Genomic DNA, 6,636 nt, shown 5'->3' with positions numbered 1-6,636 from the left:
TTTTAATGGTCATAATTCATTTCCTGCAGCCCTAATGACTAAATGACTGTTATTGTCGTTGTTGTTGTTTTTGTTATTATTTTTAAATAATAAGATTTGCACAAATAGTAGTCTACCACAAGAAACAGAGCTGTGGACTCATGTTACATGACTTGAACTTGAGTCAGACTTGAGTCACAAATTTGATGACTTTAGTCTCGACTTCACAAAATCAAAAAAGACCTGCAACTTGACTTGGAATTCAACACCACTTACTCAAAATTTCACCCCGACTTGAACCTTTGGACCTGACAATACTTCAAACCTTCCCCCAAGTCCAAAGGTTAAAAAATATAATATGTTATTTAAAGTCAACGCTTAATTCCCTAGATCCACTTTAACTGATCCAATCCAACCACTTCCAGTCAAGTTGCAAGAGGAAACCAGCATAAATTAACTTTACATTACTAAGCTCCAGTGGAAACAAATGAAGCCAAAGCTTATTCCGTTTGCCTCCAAAAATGACACATTAGTCAACAAGAATGGACTACCAGTCAAAATTTACAGACAGAGACACAACAACCTCTAACAAACTTGTTTTCAAAAATAAGTACACATTTTAAAAAGCATTTCTGATTTTTGGAAATTGTATATATTATAACTGTTATTTAAGTGGCATTACATTTGATGAAGAACACATTATGACTTGTTTAGGACTGGAAACGCAAACGTTGGGACTCAGGACTTGGCTCACCTGCCTGTCTTGACTTGGGATTTCAGTGGAAAGATTTGAAACTTACTTGTGACTTGCAAGGCGATGACTTGGCCCGCCTTTGATAAGATAAACCGTATAGACCGACCAGTTCATCATTACGCTACCGTGACATAGTTCACCTTCATTACAGAGGCAGAACTTGGTGTAAGTAGCTAATAGACATGTCAAAATTGGCTGTTGTGGCCTCAGTGATGTCGACTAAAATAGGTGTGAAAAGGCAGTGCTTCCTAATGGATGTTTCTCAAGTGTAGATAATTTACGGCACAGTCATTTTTCTCTTTGACACCAGCAATTTATCCTCCTGCCCCTGGCTCTGTACGCCTGCTGCTGCTCCACACTCGGTATCTTAACTCCTGGCTCACTGGGTGGCTTTTTATTTGAATTAAATAGGCAACAGACAAGTTTGCATGACCTTTTTCTGCTTTATGGCATGTTATTGCTCATCATTTTTAACTCTGGGTACGCTTCAGTTTAAAGTGTCAGGGAGTTATGAGGATCATGAGGATGATCCTAAAAATTTTTGGACACTCTAACTGGCACTGGACATCAATATCAGAAAGACGCTGGACTCTTCCATCGGACAGGCAGTTTAATTTTGGTAGGAAATGATAGGAATTAAGATAATTTAAATATGAATAAAGACTCAGATTGTGAACATATCCTGTGATGTAGTTTGGATGTACTTTTTGAAGTAGTTTTACTTTAACAAGTTATTTTTAGTATTAGTTGAGATGAAATTTAAGTGCTTTTCACTGTGAAGTAGCTTGTAGTTTAGTAAACCACAGTTTTTCCCCAACAATGGACACTATGGATGAACAGTGCAGGTGCAGTTTGGACAGAGGTTGTTCAGAGAACAGGTCATGGCAGCATCCTCCCTCTGTCACCACAACAAGCTCAGAGAGTGAAACATGAGGCGTCAGAAGGTGTGAGTCAAACAAGGACACAGAAACTGTTTGAGAGATTAGAGTATTTAGAGAGGCAGTGTGCTACTAGTGTGTCAGACACTGAAGGATATCCTGCAGTTTGTTTTCCTACTGATAACTTCTTGACTGTCATCATAGCGTAAGAATATTTTGTGTCAGATTGTCGCAGTGAAGGTGTTTGGTGATTAATTTTAAAACTGCTCCGGTTCTGACTGTACATCATGTTCCACTGTGTGACTTGTAACTTCTAGAGAAAATAAACATAGAGGACATCCTGACCCTGCTGTACGTGCTAACCCTGGGCTATTCTCTACGCATAATCACAAGACCCACCCCCCAACACACACACACACACACACACACACATAGTAGCACTGCATCAGCCAACAACACGTATATGCACAGTATGCTTCCTGTCTCCTTCAATTCACTCATGTGACTCACTTTCCAAGGGCTGACTGCTGGGATCAGTTGCCATGGCAACCGCCGATCATATGATGGTTACTCACCCTCTGAGCATTTTCCCTTTCTTTTCTATTTTTTTCTCCTCCCTCCTCTCTTTTGCACCTACCGGCATTTTGCAGCGCGTCTGTGAATGAGCCTCTGAATTAAAGTTCAACCTCCTTCTCCCCCTCCTCCTCGCTACAAAACACAACTTATCACAAGCTCGGTTCTCCTGCCTGTGGAGGTTCATAGCTTCTGATGTGTGATTCGACTCTCGTAAACACACGGTTTATCACACCTTTAAATTATGCAACAGGAGACACAATGTGCTCTGCCTCCTGTCACAGCCGGGATTCTGCTGCAGTATTACTCACCATAAAGCTACATGGATAACCACAGGTTATGTCTTTCAGAGAGATGGCATTGGATCATTGAGGCATACACTAGGGAAGGGGGAGGGAAAAAATCAGATAAATGGTGCCACAAGAGGAGAAATTTCACTCTCAGTGCAGCATCAACACAGCTCTCCATCATCACAGCTCTGACCTGAAACATCTTGACCTTGAGCTGCTTTTATATTTATTCGTCTCACACAGCAGAGAGGGTAGCTCTGCAGTGAGGCCCTTGGATCAAGCTTCATTCTTTTTACATGTTGTTACATTGGAGCACAGACTGGAGGGGTAATGAGCCATCAAACTGGGCTGTGATTTACTGAGCCTTTTATCTATAAGAGTTTGTGGAGTTGGACTGCTAAAGACCCAGTAAATAGATAAGACAATGGCGGACAGTGGCGCCCCCTGAAATTTTTCGTAGGGGTAGCCAAATGGGGCCCCTGAAAATCTTGGGATGGCACATCAAAACCAAAAGCCATATTTGAATATCAAGAATTTGATTATGTTGTTGAATTATGTAGGCTTATTAGAAACTATATCAATATGGGGAGTTAAAGAGTTGGATACAATATACTTTGGTTTGTTATTTTACAGTTAAAATGTCACATACAGTTAAAACCTAATGTGCATAGACCAATGCCTCATTCCTACTGCACAAAAACCTGCTAACACCTGCTAACATCTGGCTTTTTAATGCAATGAGAATGTGTACAACAATGTTTTATTAATTTTGAAGCCTAAATGCAATCACCACAAGTAAAGAGCTTATGTTTGGCTGTAGATAAACTACATTACAGTCGCAGGATTTAACATCCTGACCACAACAAGGCTGTAAAGCTGTGTTTGGCGTTATGACATTCTGTAGTCTCATTTTGCCACAGTGTATCAGGTTGTATAAGGGAAGCCACCACCACCACCCTGCCCCCTCATGGGAGAACGACTGGAGATGGACCCTCAAAAATAGAATCCAAGAGTGCACCATCAAATATTATTTTCTGTCCAGATGGGAACAGGTGGAAAAGATAATATGTTTCCCTTGCACATTACTCAATGGGATCTTATCATTCATTGTGAGCACACTGTGAATTGTGAATGGTGGGGATGTTTATATATTTGATAATATTGTGAGAATCTCATTCACCATCAGCAGAGCACCAGCCCTTATCTCCATTCTCAGGAGAACCAGGTTGCTAGGTCACAAATTAAACATGCTGATGAACACTGGCGGGCACAATCTGATCTGTGTCTCAGGGGGTGTTTCTGTGCAGCTGAGCCTCGTTGGCACCCACCATGCAACTCCCTCTCTCCATTCCCCCCTTCGCCTGTTATCAGTGGTGCAGTCTCAACTCCGTCAATGCACTGACACCTTTGCCTACGCTTCTCTTTGGGTGTGAGAGTGCTGCCATTGGAAAGAGACGGACAAATGAGGAGGGAGGGATGCTTCAGCTCATCCCTGGCTCAACTAGGTGACACTTTTCTATGCAAGAATAAGGAGAAAGAGAACTGTAACCACACTGAATCAGGTACAAAGCCAATAGAGCACATGAACCTAGTGCTGATGCAGCCGCACTGAAAAGGTGTTTTTTTTTCTTTTTTTCTTTGTATTTTTTTTTTTTACTAAAACTGTAAAAATCACTGGTATTACTGCAATGTTCCAGGACAGATATCTCATTCAGTATTCCTCCCCCTGCCCTTTTGATGTTTCCCTTTTATCGCCAGTCTCTGCTATTAAAGTAACGAGAGGCTCATTAGCACTCTGGTTAAGCTTCAGTCCTCTTCCCCAGATAAAGAAAGATACACAAAAAAGTCATGACCGCAAGAGGAGAAACAGGAGTATTGACACCTGTGATGAATGCGCAGCGGTGAAATCGATGGCAGATATTTGACCTTGGGACCACGTAATAAGCACAAAATTAAGCTGGTGATGCACGATGGGCGTGATGGTTCGAAACAAGACACCATGAAGACGACAATAGCATCTGACTCTTAGATAGTATTTCTCGTGGATCAGTAGAATAAGTTTGGTCAGTTCCTAGAGGAATAGTTAATAAAACATTTTGATGAAAAACAAATCCACAGGGAGTGTGAATTTAGTACAGAAGAAGCTTTTATGAGCTCAGAGAGGTGTCAGCAAAAATAATTCAAACACCTCAGTATCAGCAGAAACTTCAGCTGTACAGAGAAGCCAATATGTCCATTATTTAACATCTCTGACATTTACAGCCCTTCTCTACAGTTACGCCTTACCTTAGTTATCAAGGTGCTTTTTTTTCCTCCATAAGTTAGTTAACCCCACTTTTCACAATTAGCTTTTTGCATATTGTTGGTAGTATTTTCTGTTCTGGTTAGCCAGCCAGCTAACCTAGCAGGCTACCATACTGAAGAAAAGCACCATCAAGTTCATGAGGAGAGCGGTCAGCTGTACTGAGCTTTGAAGTTCGCTTTTGGTTCCTCAGTCACTTCAATATTTTTGGCAACCCTTTCAAACATCAAGTGGAAAGAGCAATGTTGAAAAAACCTTCAACAAAACATTTGAATGACATTGGCGCTTATACCATAGTGCACTGCTGTCTTGTGCTTCCAGAGAGCCAGAGTGTCAACGTAACCAAACTTACTAACACTGGGCTGCATCAAGCTGCATCAAAGCGTAGCAAATTCTTTATTTAAACACAAACGATGTTGCGTTGAACACCTTGTTGTGTTAGAAGGGTGCGCAGCCTTTTATCATTGCAGGGTTTAATTCACTTCTATTCATTCTTTTCATTCTATGCACACTGTTTCACATTGTTTTTAGGAATGATGTCAGCAGATTTAAATCCTATGAGGCTTCCCCTTTACTCCTACCTGTGCCACACCTACAGAACAGCACAAGAGAAGAGAGGGTAAAGATCCTGCGCTGATGGCGGAGGAGCTGTGGACTGCAATAACTCAAAGCACCATGCATTGGAATAAATTACAATAAAATATATTTTTCTTTTTTCCCAATGGTTAGCATAAGTTGCTAGATTTAGAACTAAAATTGTTGACAGGGTCTGAGAAGTTGCAAAATCTTGCTACATAATGTTTGCTAAGGTCTGAAAATCGGGCTAATGTTGGCGATGACCAACATTAGCTCACAGCTATCATCTAAGACACTGAAATGTTATTCAAAGTGATCATTACCCAAAAAAATTAATGTTTAATACTATTAAAAATATGTAAGTCACAAAGAGAACTCTGAAAATTGCTTTTGCTTACTGTTAACTATACAGCAAGTTTATTACCTTCACCTTCAACCTTACTGACAGAGTAGTTTTTCATTCTTAAATTAACGTTATTTAACTTTCCACAGTTTGCTAAGGAGGGCTGTGACACGTTATGTCGCACTACATTTTGCAAGTAGAGAATGTAGAGATTGTTTTTTGTTGGCTGAGTTCTTTATACACATTATGAGGGTTTCTTCAAATGGAGAATAAACGCTGCAAACCACTAATGCCAAATCCTCTGTTAGTGCTTTATGCCCTGTGGCAGCCCATAGCATGTGTGTGGGGGTGTGTGAAGAGGCTGCTGGAAATACATCAGATGACTTATCATGTCAGCAGGATTACCACATCGTCTATCTATCCTGCTAATAATATGTGATGAAAGTAATGTGCCATGTGTTTGGGGCAATTATAAAATAACAGCCTGATTGTGTAATTGCTTTGCAAAAGGCAGAAACTAATCTGAATTTTAATTTCCAAAATCAATGAAATGTGAAATGAAACAAATGTCACCATTCTTGTATTTAGTGTGCTGCGTGTCCACCAGCCGCTTTAACGTGACATTTGAAGGTCACAGTGCGAAGTAAGGCTCTGAGAGGGTTAAAGTCGTCCCAGTAGATTAATAGTGTGAACAGTGGTCATCCCGGTCTCTGCCCTCCAGTGTAACAGATGGCTGTTCAGACCCTGCTGTTTGAGGCTATACAATAAATAAAAAAAATACACAAACAATAAAGACTTCCCGCTAGTTCATAGATCGATGTGCATTCATGCTTATGCATAATGAAAACTCACTGGGCCTTATTGGTATTAATGGACCCTTATAGAAACAGCAAAACAATGAAGTGGGAGCTGTTATTTCTCAAATTCATGCAAAAACTGGA

The sequence above is a fragment of the Plectropomus leopardus genome, chromosome 9 (assembly GCF_026936395.1).
Source record: "Plectropomus leopardus strain MGB_pleo_1.0 chromosome 9, ASM2693639v1, whole genome shotgun sequence".
Lineage (NCBI taxonomy): Eukaryota > Metazoa > Chordata > Actinopteri > Perciformes > Serranidae > Plectropomus > Plectropomus leopardus.
This window is presented reverse-complemented; position numbering follows the sequence as displayed.